The 24026-nt window shown below is 41.3% G+C and overlaps 1 protein-coding gene across 2 annotated transcripts in view; it reads right to left on the bottom strand.

Moving 5' to 3' along the window:
• sema5ba (sema domain, seven thrombospondin repeats (type 1 and type 1-like), transmembrane domain (TM) and short cytoplasmic domain, (semaphorin) 5Ba) overlaps positions 1–24026 on the bottom strand; it is a 191909-nt gene that overhangs the window by 147436 nt on the left and 20447 nt on the right. Inside the window, exon 2 of one of the 2 annotated variants that reach the window (XM_042227660.1) lies at positions 7524–7590. The exons of the other annotated variant lie outside the window; for it this stretch is intronic. The gene's annotated coding sequence lies outside the window, so the exon portion shown is untranslated. The remainder of the gene's footprint in view (positions 1–7523; positions 7591–24026) is intronic. 2 annotated transcript variants of the gene reach the window in all.

The raw sequence follows: 24026 nt of genomic DNA, 5'->3' as shown, positions 1-24026 counted from the left end.
TTATTTTATCCAAATGAAAAGTCATTCTTGTGAACTCAGCAAGCAGGAGAGGGAGAAACAGAGAAATGGACAGGCGCAAAAAAAAAGAGAACAGAGCATGCAGTGATTTTTTTTTTTTACAGACGAAGAAAAAGATAGCAATTTTAAAAAGATATCAAATTAGGAAACACAGGCATAAATGTGTGAAAGTAGCGGTTAAGAGTTGTGACTAAGCTCCTGGCTGAGAGCCTGGTGGGCTTGATGTGACCCCTCAGTGGAGGAGAGAGAGCACAGTCCAGCTCTATAATTAGAAAACACATAGTGCCACTAATCCTTACTGAATGACTAAAAAGCAGACAGCAAGTTTGCTCCACAGGTTGTGGAGAGTGAAAGTGGTGGTTAAAAAAATCTAACAGAGGAGAGAGTTAAGTTCTACTTGTGGTCTGATTTAGGTGAGGCTGATTTAGCCCAAAATAAATCAAGGGTTTCTAATAGGATTTCAGATGTGTTAACACACTAAAGCTGGATTTATAGCTGTGTGTTACGTGGTTACGGGCTCATATACAAGTTAAGGTTAACATCACAACTTATATAGAAGAAATGTACTGTGTTTGATTGCCTTAAACAGCCTGTGTTTTCTCGAGGTAAAAGTAAGAGCGAGTTAAAGACAGGCAAGGTAATCTTCCTCACAGGAGCAACGGAGAAGGCACATTTTAGAATCAGCCAAACCAGACCAATAGGAATTCTGTTTGTTGCCAACATTTAGTGCCAATGCAGGAAGCAGTGTGCCCCCCAGAGATAAAGGTGTGTGGCCAGAGTACTGGATGAGCATCCTGGATGTCAGACTGCCAAAGACTGGAATTTTAATCCCATCACAGACTAACTGAGTCCAGTCCAAATCACATATTTGTTTTAAAGGGATATGTGACACCCTCTAGTTTTAGACCCTTGTGTTAAAAATCGCCCTCTGTAAAAGTGAAGTCACGGGGAAAAGCAAACATTTGGGACTCTTTCTTACAGAATGCAGCAGTAATGTGCACATAATCCTTCCCTGATCCTCAGATGTGCTGAGCTTCCTCTCAGTTTGACTTTGTATGTTACATTAACTATAAGAAATGCTGTGGTTTCCACAGTTTGCTAGTCTTGGATGATGCACACAAGTCTAGATGTGTGTGTGCGGGCAGCCTTATGGCCTTGTGGCCACGTGGCTCCACAAAGACATAATGCACCACATATGCTCATGCTCCTCAGGTGGACTCATACTTCAAAGATGTACAAAAGGAAAAACTAGCTTTTTTTTCCTGCAGCTGTCCACATCCTTGTCCTCAACAAGTCCTGAGCATAATCCCCATCTTAGCCAGCAGCTTATCATCAGAGGCTGATGACCCTCAAGTACATAAGCAGAAGACCTAACCAGCCTCTCTTATTCTCTGCCTCCTTGTCTCCACATGTTTGGCATCTAATTCGATGGAACACATTCTCATTCCTCATGCGACCCACGATATACCGATTTACATCTATGTTTGTGGAAAACAAAACTCATTCAGGATCCCTCTTTTTCTCGCAATCTTGAGCTTTTTGTAACAAAATAGGGTCCTGTCCGTGATTTAAACGAGAGAAACCTACACAGATAAAAGATGAATAAAAAATTTAAATAACAAGCTTTATTAACACACTTGAATTCTTGAAGGAAAACCATTGTGTATTACCCTTTTTTTCCCCAATTACGGAGCACGAAACGATGTAAACACCACGAGTCTGTCAATTAGTGACGCAGTAGCGCCGTCTTCCAGATCGCTCTTCCAAACTAGTTAATTCGCAGGCAACATTTTAAATAAAGAAGATTTCATCCCAGCTGTTTCTTATGTTTGCTTCAAAGGGTGAGAAGTTTCATATTCATATGCCTGTGTGGTTCCTGAATAATCAAGTAATCAAGGATTTTTGATAGGAGGAAGACAAAGTGATTGTTATCCAAAACACTGCCTCTCAGACTCCATCCCCTTCCTTTCAGCTCCATGGAGCTTGTTTAGAGACAAGGCGATTACTTCAGAGGCAGTACGGGGAGAAGGTAATGCTGTTTGTCAAATTAACAAGCATGTACACAAGCCATTCCAACACCTATTGTAAAGTAGTTACACGAGCAAGCGGCTTAAAATATGCAAATCAACAATAGCTTAAGTCAACATGGCTTTTCATACAAAATGAAGATGGAGAAAAAAAACACTCATCATTCCACAATAAGCTTTGTAAAGAACTGAATAGTTCCAGATCCTGAGAGAGAAGGTTTGAGAGGGGAAAAAAGAGAAACACATTTAAGGATTTATATGTTTTTAAAACCTCCTCTCATTCAGATTGGCAGCAGCAGCAGTCAGCTTTCAAGTAGCTGCAGTAGACAGCTAATCATTAGCCAGTTAGCCTCTATTATGGCCTGGGATCCAGGCCTGGTGATAAAGAACCAAAGGACTGAGGGCTCACAGCTTAATGATCCAAAGATCAGCACAGGATTTACAGGCTCAGGGTTTTCTGCCACAGCCCCTGGACAAAAGCCCTCCTCCCTTTCTTCATCTACTTCAGCGGAGGGATTGAGTTCATAAAACCCGGAAACAATGTTGGAAAGTAATGAAATCTCCCACCTATCGTGGTAAGAAAAATAAAATGAGGGAGACATCAATCGCTGAGGTAAAGCTTCCAGTTGATTGGATGATAAATAAAGGCAAAGTGCCAAGAACAAATATTTCACACACTAGAACTTTTGCGGCGCCTTCAGCAGCGCTCTTATTTAGTTTTCTTTGAAGAGTTTGACATAATAGCTCATGGAGCACCCTGGCTTTACTTGGCATCGGATGAAAACTTAATTTAACTGTTTCAGACCCAGAGGATCAACGTTCGCTGAGTGTGAGCTACCTGCAAATGTTTAAAACAAAGCTTGCCGGGGTGCCGATTTAGCTCACTGGGCTGAGCAGGTGACCCAATATGCAGTAAGGCTAATGCAGAAGCACGGGTTTAAATCCACCAAATCTGTGGCTATTTACTCCGTGACTCCCAGCTTTCCTGTCTTCTCTTCACTGTCCTGTTGCAGTAAAGACTAAAAAATCTGCAAAAAGTGTATGTAGAAAAAAAAGCTTCCTTCACAGCTTGTAGTGGATGCCATACAGAACTCAGAGACATTTATTTGTTGCAGACACTCTGCAACTACTGAAATCCTTCGCACAGGCTCAAAGGATCTGACATTTCTTCTGAAATCAGCCCCTCATGCTCACTTTCAGTTTTGGATACAAGACACCGGAATTTTTCCAGTTATCTTAACTGCCTCTTGAAACATGAAAGCACTGACCAAGTAAAACATCCACAGCCATTTCTTCTTCTTTGTACTTGTTGATAACTGTACACCTTAAAGCAAAACCACAACTCTCATATTTTTAAGCTAACTACTGAAATTTAGCGGAAAAAAGGTCAAAGGCTGATTAATATTTAATCAAATCCTGACAAAAAAATATTTTATTATAAAGAAATATTAATAATAAAGTAGGAATATGAAAGTTTATCTTAATCTGACAGCAAAAAAAGGTATTATCATTATAATTATTATTATTCCACTAAAAGACTGGATCTAATTTAATTCCTGCTACTGGCGTGGAAATCTTCAGGAATGTCTCAGTCAGGGCCCGGATTTGCTCAGCGGCTCAAACCCTTGATGAAGCCAAATGATTACATCATCAGCTGGCACGTGATTTAAGATCACACATCAGCCTTGGCCCGAGAGATTCTTTACTCATCTCAAGAGAACCTCTCCATCACCATCATTGCTGTCACCATCCCCCCGATAGGGTGTGAATGCCTCCTCTGTGAGTCAGGCCAAGGATCTGCCAGTGGCCCCACTTTCGCAAACTGAATAGGCACAGCTCAGCCACGTTTTAAGGCACCCTAATGTTCCATGGCTGGACCACAAAGGCAGCATGGTAATTTGCCAGGGATAATGACGCTCCCTTAATTCGGCCCTGGGGGCCACAAACAGAATACTTTAAAGAGCATCCCCATCCAGGGATGAGACCCATGTCTTCCCACCCCCATTTTTTTTCTAGGCCTCTCTCTCCCTCAGTCCAGCCCTTCCATCTCTTATTGGCCTGAAAGGAGCTTGTTTTCTTCCGGCTTATTGTTATCCTGAACTAAATATCAGCAAACAACAGCGGGGCTGGAGGAGACATCATGCCAACCACGATTGGAGCCCCTGATCTCCTCCCAGAGGGGCAGAGAGAACCAAGACAAACGCAGTGGAGCTTCTTCAAAGCAGCCAGAGAGGGAGCACTGCTACTCTACTCCATTGACACATATTAGGGGGAGATATTTAGGCCACAAATTGAATTGAATAGAGAAAGTGAGCTGAATGCATGTGCTGAGCAAGGGGAGTGGAGCAATAGAAAATAAGCAAATTCCAGGGATGGCCTTCAGGGATATTAAATACAGAGAAAGAAGTGGTTGAGATTGGAGCAAGAGCAGTCTCTACTAATTTTAGGAGAAATTGGGCAGAAGATAAAAAGGGCTTGAAATCAAAACCAAGATGATAGATACACTTGAGACTGAATAAAGCCACAGAAAGCAAAAATTGAGTGGCATCACTTGCTTACGTTTTAATAAAAAGTATCCAAACAGCCTTCATATTTCACTAATTCTGATTAAGTTAGAGTTATTTAAATACTTTGTGCAGTGTGAACAAATACGCAAGGTTAGATTTGCAATGCAATGAAAAGTGCTTTAATATATATATATATATAGGTCCAGTTGAGTCAAGGTTAAGTCAATAAAGTTGCTACATTACAAATAACCCTATTATCTATTTTATGAGAATAAAATAAAAAAAATCAATGATGCATAAATTCTGATTTTAGGAGTACAACATTTTTGCTCAGTCGCTCAGTAAACAAGGTCATTTTCTCCGAGGGGATGCCAAATGTTTGACTTTCAGCTCCTCAGTTTGACTTTCTGTTATCCAAGGCGTTTTTTTGAACTGTTTACGTAACAATAGGATCTAGTTTACATAGCTGAATGAGCACTGGGACAGCAAAGAATATGATATCCAGGCAAAAAAAAAAACAATCTCACAAATAGGGATAGATTTTTATTAGATGTTGTTTCCTTCACTTTGCTCTCCTCCACATTTTCACAGATTTGATAAATGACTAAAAGACCTTCTAAAAACTTTTTTATGTCACTCTGGCTCATGTTCAGCTTCAGTGAATATCTGTGTTTGTGTGTGTGTGTGAAGGTATTTGAGACAAGTTAAATGAAAGTTTGAGCTCACTCTGCATGCCATTGTGTTTAAAACATGTAGGCCAACAGTTTTCTCACCACCTCTGTTCATTAGCACATGCTCAAGGCATGATCTGATATCCTCGTGTTGGTGTTGTTCCCAGATAATCATACTAAATGTTGTTCGAGGATCAACATTGCAAGTGACCAATCAGAATGTTGTGACGTCATACTTTTGCGACATTGGGAAAAACTGCCGTAAAACCAAAAACTGTACTTAAGCTGCGAGAAACCGCCTCTGTCCGCCGATCAACGGACCCTGACCCTAACCCTAACGCTTTAATAAACAGTAAGCAGAACTGATATTGTCCTTGCAACATTGGAATTTCATAAATGCCCAAATGGCTTGGCGCGCAAAAGAATAACGTCACAACAATGTGATTGGTCACTTGCGATGTTGAACCTGGAACAACATTTTCATGATGATCTGGGAACAACACCAACACGACGATATCAGATCATCCGAACTCCAGGAGAGCTTGCATATATTAAAAACTTAGCTTCAAACATGCCTACTATTCAGTTTTTTTGTAATCTGGATACCTTCCCTCAGGGGACAGTCACATTCCAACTGTACTCACCAACATAGCTATGAGATTTAAAAATGCCACGTTAATAACACATTTAGAAAAAAACTGTTGTACTTTGTGTACATTTTTGTGCAATTATGGACAGACTACTTTCTATAACTGCACAAAAAGCTGCACTACACTTCCCTTCACTCTTTTTTTTAACAGTATAATTCATTTTTTCTAGTAGAAAACCAACATTTTACTTAATTTTCGCCACAGTTCATCCAGTCATAGGGTTTAATGTCTAAACCTAATATGGTGACGGGCCTTACTGACACGGTTTGGCTGGATGATTAAATCTGGCCCTGACAGTTTAAATGCACAGCAAGTTAAGAAAACACCAGGAAACATTTTTAAAAAGAGAACCCACTTCACACAAAACACAAGGGAAGTGTTTTGGGGGGAGACGAGAACATGAAGGAACAGCTCCAGAAGTGACAAGCTAACAGTGAGCAGCTAATAGCAAATATATAAGTTTAGTATTACATGACTCATGTGATTAAAATACACTCTGACTGCATATTTTTCTCCCTCACAACACTGATGAATCTCCACTTCGTTTTCTCTCAGTGCATTTATTCGTGTGTTTCAGTTTCTATATGCAAAAACAACCCCCATCCAAAAAATCCACTATAACACTTCCGTTGTATTTTCTGAGTTTTTTCCTACTTCCATTGCCTTTTGTGTGCTTTTGCAGGGTTTGTCTATTTGCTGGTTACGTTGCAACTCTCCGGCCCACCGTAGAAATATCTTAAAACGTTACACAAGATAAACTTTCAAGCGTCAGGTGTTGATGGACGGAATAATGACCCAACTTTCTTGCTCTTGCTACAGCTGAATTAAAAACAGCATGTAAAAGCTCTGAGAATGGCCCCAGCCTGCTCTGGTGAAGGTGATTTCAAAAGATGATTATGCACTCATGTCACCTGTATAATAATTTCACTGTGCTGTGTCAATTAGGCACAAGGCTGTCGACGACCGGAGTGCTTCGCTTTCACGTGGAAAAAAGTACTTTTGACTATCCAGCATCAATTTGACACTCACTTATTTTATCCTTGTCTTTATTTTTTGTTGGCATTGTGCTGTTTTTAACTCATTTTTAAGTACAACAATTCGAGTTGTAGATAACTGATGCGTGGCTTGTGCATCATAGTTTGATTGATTGAACGAGATGGATAGAAATAGAGGGACAAAGAGAGGTGGAAAGGTAAACCTTGACCGTTAGCAGCCTGCATGAAACCCCTCCACCCCTACCTGCCCCCACCACTTCTGCTTATCCTCCTCTCTTCCGCCTCTACTGCAAAACTCTCCCCACTGCCTTTCAAATCACTTCAGTCAGTCAGAATAAAGGACTTTCACCAAAAAAGACTGCCTTACTTTTACCACAAAGGCCAGTGAGACTTCTTTTTGGTCTTGGGGGGAGTGGAAGACATTTAAATAAAGTTAGAATGAGAGGAAAAGAGTAATTGCTATCCTTCATCCACAAGACCAGAGAGAAATGTTGTTGTTTCCCAGGAAAAAAAATTGAGGATAAAAGTAAAAAGAGTCAACTAACTTGCTGCACCACTGCATAGCAGCAATTCAGAGAAGGATATAGAAACCAGTCAAAGTAGTGCATGAAAATGACACGGAGGCTCCAAATGAAAAAGATTAAAGTGTACTCACCAGCTAAGCATCACTGGGGTGTAGGCACAGGGGGCTGTGAGGGCCGTCTGTCCTTTTCAAATTGATTCTGTTAGAAGGGGAAAGGAGACAGAGAAGGAAGGGGGAGGGGTGAGTGTTTCACTAGCTACTCGCCTCCATCTCATAAGCAGAGCGCAGAACCACAAAGAAGTGCTGGCGGTCTCGTAAACAAACCGCCAACTTTTCAATGAAGGAGAGAAGGCGGAGCGGGAACGGCTTTTTAAACCCCAACCTTAATGGGGTTTGGGGGGCGGGGGGCTGAAGGGAAAGAGGGACCTGCGAGAGGCCTTTGTAACAACTGATGGCCTAACTGGACAATAACAAACCACCAAGTTCAGTATAGTTCAAGCACATTAAGCCCTAAACCTGACTCGACTCGCACAAACAACACAACCAATATGTGGCTCAACTGTAAACGAACACACAGATGTAAATGCGGCACACAGACGCCTAAACTGTGTCGAACCAAACACAGATGCTAATATACAGAGAGCACATTTGGTTCCAAGCTTTTTGATCTCAGTGCCACAGAGCAAATTGGAACAAATAGCCCTGGTTTGGTTTCTAAGGCAACCTGAAGGAGCAGCTCAGACTCGCGATCCCTCTTGTGTCGTCAGCTGCCGTGATATGGCTGCTGTTTCTTTCACTTCAACACAGAGGAGCAAAAATGAATCAAAGAGGAATGATAAAGTTCACTGATGATGATTTATTAACTGTACATCTTATAGGATGTTATTACATAAATGCAGAAATTAACTAAAAGGGCATTTAGGTTGGAACCAAAGAATAAAAGGCTTTGTTTTATAGTAATAATAAATATGAAGTGCATATCAAACTCTTAGTCAGCTAATTAAGCACCCAGTTCTTCGACCACATTCTCCAGCTTGATGCTGAGACACTTAAGAATGAGAAAGACAGGTAGAAAAATACAGTAAAGAGGATTTTCCATGGAGCTAAGCCGAGAATTTAGGGCTGAGCAGCAGGAAGTGTCCGCTCACACACACAGAAACTCCCCATAATCTCCACTGTCAGTGTGGGATCAGGCTTTATTCACTGCAACAAGTGAGGAGGAAGAATTCTCATAAACTGCTTAGTCTGTGACCTAAAGTCTTATTCACTTTCTCTCTCACACACACACACACACACACACACACACACACACACACACACACACACACACACACACACACACTTCAATGTCCCGCATCTACACAAGAAAGTCGTGCAGATAGGATCTGGGATTGCATGACCCTGCTCAGATTCAGTATGGCTTTATTGACCACAAGTGGCATGAATGTGATACTGGGCTCGGTGCAAATCAAGCAGCAAAGCCGAGATTTAAGTAAGACAGATAACAATAGGTAACATCAGGGCCAACGTTTGGCTCCAGACCTCTGTGTGAGCACCTTCATCTTAGCGTGGGACATTTCAGATTCACCAATCGTGGTGCTCGTAAGGCGTTTCTGCAGATCAGGTGAAAAAAACAGAGAACCAGCAAGAGTTTTGTTGATAGCAGCAATAAAGACGTCACTCTCAGTCAGAAAACATCGAGACTGAAAAATTGCAATGGGTTTGGATGAAAATGGCACCGTTTTTTTTCTTTTGTTCTGAAATGTTTTGACAGAACACACGGAGAGACGCAGAGAAACTCGTCACCAACTGAAATATCGCAAACATCACATTTTCTTATTATCACTATTGGATTGAATGTACACTGAAATGCATGATATATCTACCAGCAGCAATTCATGAAATTTATTATAATAAAAAATGAGTGCAGAAGCAGGACAGCGTGGTGGTTAGCGCTGCTGTCCAAGGTCCAAAGACATACAGTTAGTGGGGTAGGATTAACTGGTGGTTCTAAACTACCCATAGATGTGAATGTGAGTGTGAATGATTGTCTGTCGGTGTTAACCCAACATCAGATTGGCGACCTTTCCAGGTTGTACCCCGGAAAGCTCTCAGCCTATGGCAGCTTGGACCCTGAATTGGCTAACCAGAGGAAAATGGATGGATGGAGTCCTGAAAGTATTTTTAGTAATACTGCGCAATACTGCAAATTTTGGTATATATTCAATGCCAAGTGAATACAGGGCCAGTACTGCTGATATTAATACCGATACTTTTAACCTATAAAGCTTATGCAGTGCAGAGCACAGTGCGATGATTTATGAGCTGAATCATCATCAATTTGCACATTTTAATGACCACTAAATCACTGCGATTTTTTACTTTCCACAATAATGAGTTAACACAACAAAACACACCGTTCAGTTTTTCATGCAGTTTGAAACTGTGTTTGTTGGAGACCTGGTAGGTAAATGTGCCTTCCGCTAAATCACTGTGGGTCAGATTGGTTGTTTAGATGTGCTATAGGCTAGAAATCAAAATAAACATGATAGTCAACACAAAAAGGTTCAGAATTTTTTCATAGTGCATGTTTGAGCGATAGTTTTTCATTTGCAAAAAGTTGTTTAACACAGTTCAGTGCTGCTAGTGCTGAACTTAGGGGATAGACACAAAGTATCAATCCCATCACACTAGTATCGGCCTGATACCAATATCAATGTTGGTATCGACACTATGGATATTTAGATCGATCTGCTCACCTCTAATGTTTAGATGTTTCAGACCCACACATACAGCACAAACACACAGAGACATATATACAGAGCAATTACAACAGATGCTGTCCATCTTAATTTGAATCTTATCTTGAATCCTTGAAAGTCCTCTTTCTTCTTGGTGGTTATCCTGTGAACTTATGTGATGAACTAGTAAAGCTTTCAAAAACAGCATGAATCAAAGCAGACTGGAGGCACAGTCTCCAACCTGGAACTTTTTTTTTTTTTTGCAAGCTGAAACTTTTGCAGCCCACCGCAGAGCATCTCACTCATTTTCTGTCCATAAGAAGTGATTATCAACATTCTCCACGAGACCCAGCAGCGAAAATCAAATTCTCCTAATTAAGCTCCAGTTACTGGTAACTGAATCAGGCAGTTTAATGAAGACTTAGCGGGAAGCGGGTGAAGAGGCAAGTTACAGAGCGGCAGGAGTTCACGGCTCAACAACTCTCGATGTTTATCTCACACAGAAATGCACAGGAGCACAAACACTTATTCACACATTGTACTTGTGCAGTTCAACATTCACCCTTTAGGCACTAAAAGAAACGTGTCTAATTAGGAGCAAATTACTGCCTGCAGCTTTCCAGTTGAGATCACTAGGTTGCTGTTGCTAAACAAACTTTTTTTTATGAAGTTCAAATCGAACACAGCAGATCCCAGCAGTTACTGCAACGAGGACACACTGCGTGATATGAGCTGGGAAAAGTGGCACTTCAAAGGCTCTCATTACTCTGTTATACAATCATGGAAACCTTTAAAGCCACTGTCATATCTTTAGACGTTACCACCAATTAATGTGCTTTTTACCAAACTTGCAACTTTTTCCCCCTAAAAATCGTTTGAAAACTGACACCAGCCCTTTAATTTTTTTTTTAAATTCAAACTGACTTAAAGTTTGTTGTAATGTTTGTGAGCGACGGAGCAGGTAGCGAAGTGTTTGATCTATACGTGTCGACTAATCTAATCGATCTCCCGGCAGCGCTGTGTCTCAGTTTTTAACAGCTGATTGTGCACACTCAAGTGCAGCCTTCAGTTAGAGTTCTGTCACATTAGTTCTGCTTCTGTGAAATGTTGAAAATTTCCAGAAAAATATGCAAATTGGCGTGTTGTTCAGTCGCTGGCTGTGCACTCAAAAGATCATGAATCTCGCATAATTAACTGAGCGTCGGTGACTTTTGTGAGTCATGTCATTTCGCTGCTGCTCTCTACTGAAGTGCGTGCTATTCTTGACAGCGCAAAACAAGCAGAGGTGGCGTGCAACTGGCATTCCCAGGGTGACTCAGGCTGCAGCAGTGCTCGTGGGCAAGGCAGGAGCCATAAACCATGCCAGTTTATGAAAATATTTTAAAAACATCTGATTTTAAAGGCATAATGTTAATTTCGAATGGTAACAAAAGTGTAGACAGATTGTTTTAACCTGACCTCACACAGAGACAAACCATAGATTGCAATTTAGTTGGAGTGTTGTATGGTGTTTGGGTTTGCTTGCCTTGTTTTGTTTACATCAGCAAACAATAATGTGTCAACACTAGGGATGACGCGCCTCAATTATGATTAGCTGTGTGGGAAAAAATGCACATTTTTCAAAAGCATCACTTCAGCTGTGTGTCATTAAACTTCACACTAATGTGGTTATCAACGAACAGACTGGTTGAAATACACTGTTCTTGTCTGCCTATTCGCATAACAGAGCAAAAAGGAAGCAACCTTTAACTTTAACTGAAATATATAATCAGCCAATCACATGGCGGTATGGTAGGCATTTACATAGATGTGGTGAGCATCAGAATGGGGGAGAAAGGTGATTTAAATGACTGTGTGCTTGCTGGTGCCAGAGAGGCTGCTCTAAGTATTTCAGAAACTGCTGATCTACTGTGATTTGTCCCACACAACCATCTCTATCTCTGTTTCTCTGGGTGAAAATACCTTGTTGATGCCAGAGGTCATAAGACAATGGCCAGACTGCTTTGAGCTGATAGGAAGGAAGCAGTAAGTCAAAGAACTACAAAGCTCAGATCATCATAAACAGGGTTCTTTACAGTGAGGTTACAAACTTAGCAAAGTGTACCTAATAAAGTGTCCAGTGAGTGTATGTCTTCTCTTCTTTGTATTAAAATTAATGGCATTTCCAAAAACAAGGCTTAATTACTTAATTGTGAGAAGTAAATGACTGATTTGTCTCAGAGGTTTTCCCACTAATAACTAAACTAAAAGTGATAAATAAACACAAAATGAATTCATTTTTATATGTAAATAAAATAATAAACCTAATCAACAGGACACGGAGGGAAGAGAACGAGAGAAGGAAGGGAGACAGGGGCAGTAAGGCTAATAATCTACCACATCCAAGAGACTGGGAACCAGAACACACACACACACACACACACACACACACACACACACACACACACACACACACACACAGAGCTGCTATCCGAAAGGTCGAGCCTTACATACAAGACGGTTTAATTTGCACAACCTGAAACCATGGCATCACACTGACGGGCAAAGTCATCTATTACCCTCGTTATTATGCACCGTCCTCCTGTGTCCTCGCAGCCCACTGGCTGAGTTTCCAGCGCAGTTTCACATATCCTCGGCTTTTCATCATCACATCTGACACCTGTTTATATACGTCTTAACCTCTGACCTCACCCTCCCTGCTCTCAGAGAAATCAGCGCTAGGTGAGCAGAGAGGTCGCCTCCGTTACCGCGAGAGTGGCGACAAAAGGTTACAGCGGCAAATGAATTGAGGACTAAATGTAAAGACCAGAGGGGGGAATAAAACTAAGGGTGGCCGTCCTGATCCAGGCCTCTGCCGTGTATGTTCTTGCATGTAAAAATGTGTTCCTGCACTCGACGTCTTGGTGAAAAAGCAATTTCAGATTTTGAGCAATGCGTATGTGTTTCTGATTGCTCAGTAAGCTCAAGTGGGTCTCTGTAGTAATTAAGTGGCACCTCCATTAAAGACGCCTTGGGCTGCTAATACATCAGTGTTAGTTTTAAAGCTGCACAGCTGACCAAACGGCTTAGAGAAATGATGGGGAGCTAACTATGCTATTTAAATTCAACAATCCTCAGAGATGTGACATCACCACGTGCAGAGTGCTCTTCCGCCGCTGAGTCCAAACACTGAATGTTAATGATGTCTCTGCAACAAGCTTTCATCATTAAAAAAAAGAGAGAGAAGGTGACATTATTACTGCTACGATTTTATTATTTATTTTTTAAATCCCTTTAAAAATTTACCCCAAAATCTTCCCCTTTCCATCACTTTGACATGCTCGCTGCTGCAGTTAACATGTACAGCTGTATTTACGATTTATCGATGGCAGCTCCTGCCATTGTGTATGGCTCACCAGCTCAACTAAATGCAGCTAATGATAGTATTTCCACAGGTTTCGAAAGGTGATTAATATGCTTTAATAATGGCCATTCAACTTAGGTTGAAGGTTACATAAAGGGGAGACCCTGGGCTAACAAGCTTATAGTCTCAAGTTAAAGCCAATTAAATAGTAGCTGCTAACAGGGCAACATTTACACTTACATGCATTTGCTTTGTTGACAGGACTTCCACTAATCCTGTAAATTGATGCCATCATTTTAGACTGCTGTAATAATTCTAAAGGTCACTCGTATGGGATCAGTTTAACCGTAGAAGCATTTTTTAAAACAGCATTTTTTTAAAACAGCATTTTTTAAAACAGCATTTTTTAAAACCGTATTTCTGTCTTTTTCTTTATTTTTTTTTCTTAAATCTACTTGTTTCTATTTGAATATAATTTGCACTTGTTTTCCCGTCCATACAACAGAGTCCTCGTGAAGCTTACTCGTGAAGATCTCTCCATTTTGCGCTCGCATGATGTCAGCCTTACAATTTGAGGAGGAGGGGGGAGGCATAAATATCTTATCGTTTTTACGTAACCCCTTTAATGACGGTAAGCTCTCAAGCTGGCCCTTCTCAGTCTTCAAGTTCCTCCATAAATATTCAATCGGGCTGAGGTCAGGTGACAATCAGCACTCCTCGGTTTTCTTTGGTCTTTAAGTAGTTTTTTGGTGAGGTGAGTTTGGGCTCATTATCCTGCTGCCGCACGATTCCTTCTGCACAAAGATGCAAAGACGAGAATGTCGTGCATCGCTGATGGAGTGCTGCTTCTCCTTGACCTCCTTGGGCCATGATAATCAGATATTAGACGTAATATATTGTGACAGCCCTACAACCACATTTGCATATTCCCGCCATCATGTTTCGCTTTTGGTTTGATCGACTGCGATGACATCCTCTGTCGAATTTCTCTTGCTGCATATCATCATCCGCTGTGAAATACTGTTAAAATTTCACCCGCACCAAGTATTTTGCCTCATTTTCCTCTCTTTACAAGTGCTTTACAGAAGCCGCTCATCTTCTTAGACCACTACTAGAGTCTCTGTCTGATAGTGCTTTAGCTGATTGGAGTCTTGTATTGGTTATTTAGCCAATTCTGTGTTGTGATGAAGCTCCTTTTGCAGCTTTTATTAAGCCTAGCAGGATGTATTGATCTTCCAGTGCTTTGGATACAGCTGAGCCAATTTGCGCAAAATATTTTAGCGTAGCGCGCACTGCCCCCTCAGAAGACTCCAGTCCAGCTGTGTCAGAGTTAACATGGTCAGTGCAACTAATAGAAATACTTTTAAAAATGCTCTTTTGTTGTCGCTGCTTGTATTTTTAAATATTTCTTTCTCTCGTTACCCCCTTGCAAGCCTACTATGTGTAACTCTTGGAGCTCTGTTCTGAACTGAGTGGTTTCTCTCATACTTCAGGTCTGCTTATAGAATAGAAATGAATGAGCTGTGCAGCTACCTATGGAAAAACACAAAGGCTATTCTAATGGTCAAACTATGTCTTTATTTGCATATAAAGTGGCATCTGAGCTCATCATTAAAGGTACAGGGGAGGTCCAAAACTGTAGTCTTTATGAGGGAAAGAGTTAAATGACTTTTCCACAATTTTAGGAGCAAAGGGGAATGACATATAGGAAAACAACCTGGGTCAGACGTGAACACAGACCCCCTTGGCCTTTGAGACACTGGTCCCATGCCCAGCCAGGTGAGCCACGGGGATTCTCAAACTTTCTGATTGCATCCACGACCAAAAAAACCCCTAAATTACGCTTCTTTTTTAAAATCAGAAGCATAATTTTCTTTAAATATTTCCTCCACATTCATTGGCCTTATACAGTTATATTCCTCACAGGACTAAATAATTGTTATAATTTTACAATGCTGGGTTTAATTAAACACATGAAAAACATTTAAGCCACAGAGGCACATTTGGAATTGAGTGATGGCTCAGGATGCAACAAAGAAATGCTGTGTGGTGTCTGAGTGAACAACTTCAGTGAGTGCGTGTGCTCCTCTGGACCAGGTGTTTGCTTTGGGATAAATGCCGGTCTTAACCGTGATCCCAGGACTGCTGATTAGTCTCCCACTCGAGTAAATACGTTCACTCTCCAAGCTGTTTGTGCGTGATGGCACAGTTTCTAAATGTGTGCACTTACATGTGCTCTCCTCCCCACCTTCTTTTTCTGCTTCTGTTTGCCACGGCGCTCGTTTTGTGGGAGAGGCCGCTCAAATTTCTGTTTCTCTAAGCGAACTCGAGTCATTCCAAATAAATTTTGTTGTGATGGCACAGAGCGGAGTTCGCAGCAGGGGGGAAAAGAACTGTCAGCAGGCAGGCGAAAGCAGCGACCTCAGCTTCACTCCGAAATGATACTTATCGAGCTGATTATTGATCCGCACGTCCGAACTGTGCAGCAGCCAAATGGCCTCAGCGGTCTCACTGAGCCGGCAGAACGAGATCTGGATCCATGTGACCGCACAAGCATGCAAAGCATGTGATGCACATGAGAGGTGAGAGTGACGTGAAGAAGAAAAAAATTAACCCTTGTCTGTTGCATTAGTGGGTCTAGCTCACCCTGCCTCTGAGTACACAAAGAGCAAACACGATGTGACTCTTTATTGTGGTTCTAAATGAATGGCTGACGTTGGTGCCAACATTCAAAGTGCATTTTCTTCAGCACAATGGTACAGACAGGTGTGTCCACAAGGTGGAGGAGAATGGGAGACAAAACTGAGCTGAACATCAATGAAGTGATGTTGTTAAAAATACTCTAATCCTCACGTTTCCTGGAGAAAACTCTTTGGTTATTAAAACATCCGAGGTAAAACACAACAATTGCGCGGGACGGGGAGTGCATTCACACAGTCAGTTACACTCCAAGTTGGTGTGTGGTATAACAAATCTTATATTTTGTCTTTTATCCTCTCGTTCATTCTTTATTTCCCCTTTAGGTAAAATAAAAGAAACATGTTTTTCCACCTAACAGAGCATCTGTCCTGTTTTCGAGCATATTTATGAGCTTTTTTTTTAAATTAGCTTCTAACAACGAGTGACAGGCCCTCACTGAGAATAACAATTCTGGTGATTTCATCTGAGAGAATTGTGTTTTTGCCTGTTTCTTCGCCTTCTTCTTCCTAGTTTGAATTGGGCTCGGCTCAATAAAAGGAATGTCAAAATATGTGAATCAAGCTGTGACGGTTATATTGCTTGTTTTGGCATCATGCCGTCATTCAAATCAGAAGATTGTTGCAAAAATGATGATGAGACCAGGTTTGCCCTCGTGCAGGAGACGCAGATGAACAGAATCAAATATACCGCGGATACATTTATTATGAAGCAGAAACTTGATTTCAAAGAGAGCCGGTGAACACGTATTACAGCGGGCTTTGTAAACCAATTACAAACACCTAATCTTACACAGTTTCATATACAGCACCACTCCAGACGAGGAGACACAGAGGCATGTGTGCTCTGACAGCAGGCAGCTCGGCTGTGTTTGTGCCTCACCATGTCATCATGTTCCATAAAGCCCCGCCCCATTTATAACGTTGACCTGTATGCTCAATGGCTTAGTTTATTTTATTTTTTTTAAAAGGCCAAAGCTGTTTTCATTTCTGACTGTTATTTTTTTCTTGTTCAGTCATTAATCTAGCAAAGTTTCATTTGCCATTTCCTTTTTTCCTCAGGTTTCGCATTTGCTAATCAAGCCTCAGTCTCTTGATATCTTTTTACTCTTTCCACAGAAAGGTAGAAAAAAGGTAAGACTCATGATATATATAGCTTTTAGCTGGTTGCTGCTGCTGCTGTTGGCCCTTTACTCCTTTGTTTGTTGTACAAGCTGCTCTATTTCATAATTTATATTGTTTATATCTTGTGCTAACACTACTGTACATCTTCCTGTTTTCTACATTTAGCGTTTTTGACATTAAAACAAAATCTTTGAATCGTTCTCTCATTGACATGACAAACATCGTCAGTGGCAGATTATACCATCGTGATGAAACAATTCTCCCAAAGGCCAAAAATCAAACTTGGCTTTTGTCTGTTGAGTGTGCTTACTGGGAAGCACCGTCTGTGCTACAGAAAGAAACAGAGAATATTTTCTGTCATCTCTCCCTAACAACACAGCAGTGATGTATGTTAGAAAAGCATGGCCTACTCTCACAGGGCTTGTTAAAATCATTTTTAAATACCGAAAGATTCCACGAGTTAGAACTGGCTTCAGGCTGGGCCAAGCAATTCAAGACTTGGTTATTTATTTATTTGAAGGTTTCAATATTCAGTATTTAGTATGATCACCTTCATCCTTCAACACAGCCTGAATTCACAGCACAACAATCTTGTCATTTCTTTAAGTAGTATTCAGGAAAAGTTCTCCAGGCTTCTTAAAGGACATTCAAAGCTGGATGTTGGCTACCTCTGGTTTTCCCGTTTTTGCGTGGGTACTTGGCTACCTCCCACAGTCCAAAGAGATGCAGTTAGTGGTGTTAGGTTAATTGGTGATTCTAAAATTCCCCAGGTGTGAATCTGAGTGTGAATGGTTGCTTGTTTCAATGTGTTAGCCCTGTGACAGACTGGCGGCCTGTTTAGGGTGTACCCTGCCTCTCGCCCTAAGACAGCTGGACTCCAGCCCACACCCCTGACCCTGAAAAGGATAAGTGGACGAGAATGGATGGATGGGTGACAAAATTCCACCACCTGCTGAAATTCAGCCTCAAACTATGACAGATCCTCCACCGTGTTTCAAAGACCGCTGCAGACACTCCGTGTCATACTTCACTCCTGACCTCCTTCATACATACTGATGATGATTTGAATCAGAAATACCTAAAGATACAAAATGCTTCCTTGCTAAACTGTCTTTTATGACTATGTAAAGCACTTTGTGCTACATTTTTTGTATGAAAAGTGCTTTATAAATAAAGACTGATTGATTGATTGATGTACAGTCAAACGGGAGTCAGCGTTGACCGCCTCACATTGTACAGCATGTTCTCCCCCTCTCTAATCCTGAAACTTGAATTTTCTAATGAACCTTGGTGAGAATATCTCCAAAAGCATGAACCGAAACCCTTTGTCCCTCATTATCCAAAACACTTGATATCTGTTTTCTAACTTTTTCTCCACCTTACAGCTCAAGAGAGGAAAAACTCTGACAAGAGCTGCATCATTAAAATATGCAGCAAAAAAAATCTAGCTATGCCCCCCACCCCACTCCACCTCCCAACTTTGTGGGTGGAGAGCAGCTGTACTCAAAAACACGGGAAGACAGAACTTATTATATCATACAGACCTGAAGTGGTTACTTCTCTCTTAGGAGGCTCTATATGTGGCACTGAAAGGAGAGGAAAGCCATTTGCACCTGCCATTCACAGGCATATTTACTAAACTTTTGCAGCATAGAGCCTTGAGGATAAAGAACCGAAGAAGTGGGGTGAGGAATTATTTATTAAGCCAAAGGAGTCCAATTTTTAGAAGAAATAGAAAGAATAACTCTCTGGCTTTTCCCTGTTGGTCAGATGCCATCAAGGGAAAAAGTGAGCAGAGCTGAGCAGAGCAGCAGTGAGTATCACCCCGACTGAGGAAGAAAGAAGGAAAGAAAGAAAGAGTGTGGGCGATGAGGAGGAGGAAACAAAAGGAGAAGGGAGAGGGGAATTGCAGCATTGCAGCACCACACAAATCCAGAGAAAAGCGCACCTTTGGGGAGGACATGCTGCTAGAAGTCTTACACAGAACTAAAACTAGATTCTCTGCAGTATTCAGCCACATCACAGCAAATTAAAACATAGATGGCATAAGCCGTACCATGGCAATCAGTTGGCTTTTTCTACTGCTGAAGCTGGTGCAGCTCATACGCTTTTATCCCCTCCACTATGTAAATTATGGACAGAAAACTGAGCGAAATGTCCCCATCAGCCTAATGTATTATGTGCATTAAGCTAACGCGGTTTTCAGCCTGCAGCACTAAAACACAGTCCCAACTCATAATGTGAGAGCAAAAACTCTTATGGTAATGTATGGAGAATTAGAATTAACCCTGGCACGGCTGAACCGGACATCAGGTGACCCTATTATTCAACCCGTGAGTCTTGTGACTCAGAAAGGTTGCTTTCTACACTCAAAGGTTTGTAGACGTGCAAAAATTAGGGCCAAATGGAGAGAGAAAAAATACATTAACCTCCTGATTTCACAGTCTTATCACATGATCTTAGGACCTGGGTGGTTGCTGGGATTTTCTTCCGTTCAGCCGTGATGGGCTGTCAGGTGATGAGGCCTACAGGAGCTTGTAGTCCACTTAATCCTAATGATGTGATGTTGGATGCTTTGAAGTCAAATCTTACGTGTGACTATGTGAGACGGGGCTGAGCTGGGTGTTCATCAGCGAGTATGCTCTTGGATGACTGAAACTTTTCCACATCTGTATATACATGAATAGGCAGAGGTTGGCCTTATTTCTGATCGAGGTGTTTTAATCAATATGAGTGAGACACTGAGTGGGGGTAACATTTAATTGTTCTGTGTGCATTCAAATAGGAAAGGTTCCCCAAACTGTTCTTCATAGCTGGAAGCATGCTGCTGTTTGTAAAATCAATGTGTTTATAGCATTAACATCTCCCTCAGTGTCACTGAGGGATGCTTTCCAAACAACTAAAAACTACAACATGCGAAAAGTAGTACATTTTTGTATTTTTGATGGCAGTGTTGGGAAGGTTACTTTTAAAATGTATTCCACTACAGATTACAGAATACATGCCCCAAAATGTATTCTGTAACGTATTCCGTTACGTTACTCAATGAGAGTAACGTATTCTGAATACTTTGGATTACTTAATATATTATCATGCTGTTTACAACTACATGAATGTGATTTATTACTATTACTGAAGGTCCGGACTCCGAACCGTAGTAAAGGGACCTCTGACTAATACGGCGGGGTCCCTGTCGGCTCGTAGCCGAAAAATAGCTTTACTTTGTTGTCTGGGTCAACTTTGCTTGCGAGAGACAGAGAGAGGCGTTGAAAGGCTGCTCCAACGGAACTTATTGTTTCGGAGGAAAGCACGAACACGGTGTACAGTCGAGTCTTAATAGCTTACTTACAACTGGGCTGTCAGGCACTCTTCTTGGCTGTAGTGGTTATTATTATATTTACATGCTTCCAGCTCCCGTTTTCGCTCGATGATAACTCGTACCTTTCCACTCCCCTTTTTCTCCCTCGCTCACAGACACATAACAGGTATGGCAGTCCATTCTCCCTGCAGCACTGAAATGTGACTACACTGCCCATGAGGCTACATTCTTTAGGGCTATGTCTGTAACACTCTACCTTTTAGCTTAGCACAACAACAACAACAACAAAAGGCCTCTCTCACCCAGGAAACACACAGTCGCAAAGAGAGCGCGTCACCATGTAACCATGGCAACCGTAACGCTGCCGCCTGGAACAACAACAATATGAAACAGGAAAGTACCGCCGTGTAATCCATTTATTTCAACAAAGTAACTGTATTCTGAATACCACCTTTTTAAACGGTAACTGTAATGGAATACAGTTACTCATATTTTGTATTTTAAATACGTAACGGCGGTACATGTATTCCATTACTCCCCAACACTGTTTGATGAGAGGGTAGGCTTTTTCTAACAGTAGCATTGTGTAGGTTTCAAAGGTGCCTCGTGTTTGTTGCTTGCTCCTTTGTGTTAGATTTCAACTCAAGGTCTGGGCAACCCAGAGTCACTCTCCACTATGGTCACATGGTCTATGTTGTCGATCCGTATGTTAGCAAAGCTATCGCAGTCTCATTCTAGCCAACTGAAAGTAGCATAGCTCTGGAAAGAAAGTTTGGTTCATACATGTGAGCGTGCTGGATGACCGGATGGTCTTTATTTACACTACAGTGTGTGTTGATAGTTGCTATCGTTGAAGCTACCCACAGGGGGCGCTATGGAATCAATAAGATATACAGAATAGAAGAAGAAGTGATCGTGGTAGAAAGAATAATAAACAGCTAGCTGAAGCTAGCACCAGGAGCAATTCTCGATGTTTTATTCATAGAGGAATAAGAACATTACACAGTGTGCTTGAATTAATTGCCCTCATAGAGACAAAAAGTGAGAAAGCATCTTTGCCAATCTGACATCACATATATTACATCGTGGGACAAATTCTGCAATGTAAGAAAAACAACTGCTGCAGGATGAGCAGCCGATCTGTGCAACAACCATCTAAACAACGCGTTCAGAAGGTTTAACAGAGTAGTTACTTTCACGGTTACTTTTCAGTGACCTTTATATCATCTCTGTTGCAGTCTGTGCTATTAACAGCGTTTCAGTATTTGGAGTCTCCCTTACTTTGTAGCTTTTTTCTGAATGCTGCTCAAAATTTTCAAGACTTTTTTTGTAGTTTCCTTTTATTTTATCTATTTGCCTGGGTATTCTTCTCAAGTTTCAGTCCATCAAGCACTCATGGCCACTATAGACTACGGCTGCCATACTCAAAGGACCAAACCTTTCAAACTTACAGCGTCTCAATATTTCATACAGAGAAGACTGATTTTACGCATTTTGGGGGGAGATTTAAGCAAAAAACACTGATCCAAGCTGAGAGGCCCTCAAGCACCAATGGTTTCATTGACTAAACCCTTATATACCCACACAAACACACTAAAACGGCTTATTGTTTCCTTAACCTAAACGCAATCAGTCTGGGGCTTATTTCATTTTAGAGCCGGCAGCCACGAGAGTCAGGGATGGATGTGGAAGGAGTGCAGACTGATAGAAAAGGGCTGCAGGTGATTCATCTTAGTGAGCTGGGCTTGGTCAGTTGGACACAAAAGTGCAGGCTACGTCTGGTTTTAATCAATGGAAATCCCACCTGGAGCAGAGAGTGAAAGGGCCAAAAAAAAAAAATGAAAGTGGCTTAGTGAAAAGGAGAAAATTGGTAAAAGAGAGACATCAAGCAAGGAATGAAAAGCAACGGCATAGCGGACAGGCAGGAAAATAGGACATGGTCAGGAATTAAAAAGCAAGTTTGTGATTAAAAGGATGATACACAGTAAACAGGGGAGAACAAACGACAGAGATAAATGTGGAAAGTGTGAAAAGGAGGGGGGGAAGAGAGCACGAATTAAACCGTTTAACATGCAAAGGGCTGAGAAATCAAGCTCCCGATCCATCTTTTAAAGTGCAGAAATGAAACCCCCATTCATCATCGAGCTGTGAGGATATAACTAAAGAAAAAGGAAAGTGGCAGGTAACCAATGCCCCTGTCTGTTATCGAATTCTTCTCCTGGGACGACAGCAAAGAGTTTCTGACTTTTTGAAAGGCACCGGGAAGACAGAAAGAGCGTTTGATGAAGTAATTTGGTGTTTACTGCCACAGACTCATCCGTCATACACGCAGTTTGCTTAACAACTCTTGAAATGGAGGTACTTAGCAATTAAGATTGAGTTGCAGAACGGAGAGACAGGTTCAAATTATATGTGATGCAGTAAAGAAGGCTATTAATTTGGGGGTTCAAAGAGAGCTCGGCCTGAGGGGGGGAATAAAAGGAAGCACTAAAGCGTGTTACACCGTCTGAGTGTGCATAGGCGTGGGTGTCATGTGCGTTTTGAAAGCCTGCTTCCAACTGATTCCCAGTCCACTCTGACAAAATGTTTGAGCTAACACAACATAACTTACTCCTAACAACACTTTAAACAAACTTAAGGTGCCCTCTGCACAACCTGCACGAGTCAACACAAGGTAGTTTGCAAGTGATACATTATTAATTCAGGTTTCATCAGGCGGGCAAAGAAAGAACATTTCCAAGCAGAACTCTGTGAAGCAATCAAAGTTGTGATCTAAGCATCCCTCTTCTGTCAAGCCTCTCAAAGCAGCGGATCAAAGCTTGCTGGGATACAATCTGGCGTGAATGAGGCCAGTGTTGCCTCCAACAACTTTAAAACCACCCTCATTCAATTTCTGCTTCATTTCACTTTATGGCATCTAGGAGGCTGCTGCAAAACAATTCTTGGTTCTTGGGGACACGCGGGGTATAAAGTCATTCAAAAGTGCCTGAAAACATTGAAATCTAAAAACAAACACAACTTGTTATTAAAGTGGCAATAGAAGGGTTTTGATCATAAACTAAATGTTGCTAGCTCAATGTAATTGCTATGAAATGTGCACATCATAGTTTAGATTCAATCCCGATCAGACCGGTTTTCACAATGCCACCAGTTACAGAATCTCACTGTAGAAAGTCTACAGCACCAAAGAGGGGAAAGAACAATGTTCTCAGAAAAGGCAAAAAAAGGCTCAGAAGGAGACAAGAAGAACCTTGAATAGATGCACTGGATAAAGTGCTGGGCCACTTATAAAACTAGGGCAGGGCAATATGGCCAAAAATATTTATCACGATATACATTTGAAAATTTGCAATAACGATATAACTGACGATATAATTGACACTAGACAAAATACTTTACAACTCCACAACT

Source organism: Haplochromis burtoni, unplaced genomic scaffold (assembly GCF_018398535.1).
Source record: "Haplochromis burtoni strain Fernald_Lab_line unplaced genomic scaffold, NCSU_Asbu1 Contig_275, whole genome shotgun sequence".
Taxonomy (NCBI): domain Eukaryota; kingdom Metazoa; phylum Chordata; class Actinopteri; order Cichliformes; family Cichlidae; genus Haplochromis; species Haplochromis burtoni.
The sequence above is the reverse complement of the archived record's forward strand: the minus strand, read 5'-3'. Positions and strand labels throughout refer to the sequence as shown.